The sequence below is a fragment of the Asparagus officinalis genome, chromosome 2 (genome assembly GCF_001876935.1).
Source record: "Asparagus officinalis chromosome 2, Aspof.V1, whole genome shotgun sequence".
Lineage (NCBI taxonomy): Eukaryota > Viridiplantae > Streptophyta > Magnoliopsida > Asparagales > Asparagaceae > Asparagus > Asparagus officinalis.
In genome coordinates, this window is record NC_033795.1 from 59,353,577 (window position 1) to 59,354,210 (window position 634).

Sequence of the window (634 nt, forward strand, 5' to 3'; positions counted from 1 at the left end):
GAGACACCTATGGGTGTCTCGGGCTTGGCCGAGACACCCCTGGGGTGTCTAGGCTTTTCCTAGACACCCCTGGGGTGTTTCGACTTTCCCGAGACACCCCGGGTGTCCCAACTCAGCCTGAGACGCTCCGTTGCGTATGTTTGATTGTTTTCGCCGTAGATTCTTCGTCCGAACTCGGATTTGAGTGATTCCAAGTGCGTTGGAAGCTTGACGAAGAGTTCTATCTGCTCCAATGGTTGGATTATCTATAGAATGAACGAGACTCGAAGGGCGTTGTCCTTTTTGTGAACATCACCGGGTTCCTGGTTGGCCCAGGTCTTCGTTGTTCCGAAATCCTATCAGCTCACGTAGTTCATCGATTCACTTCAATCGTTCATCGACGTTAATTGAACTCCTGTGGATTAGATAGTGACGTTCATCGTCGCTCTTTAACACTGAACCGTTCGTGGAGACCTATAGGCAATTTTCGATGCCTACAGATACCCCCTCCAAAGCGTTCCGGACTCGTTTCTTTTATAGAAGAGGCTGGAATACTTTGGATATGATTGGTCTAGCCTTCAGTCGGCGTAAGGACCTGTAATTAGCTTCAACTCTTGGCTCCTTCGATTTTCGGTCTATTCGATGCTTTGACGAA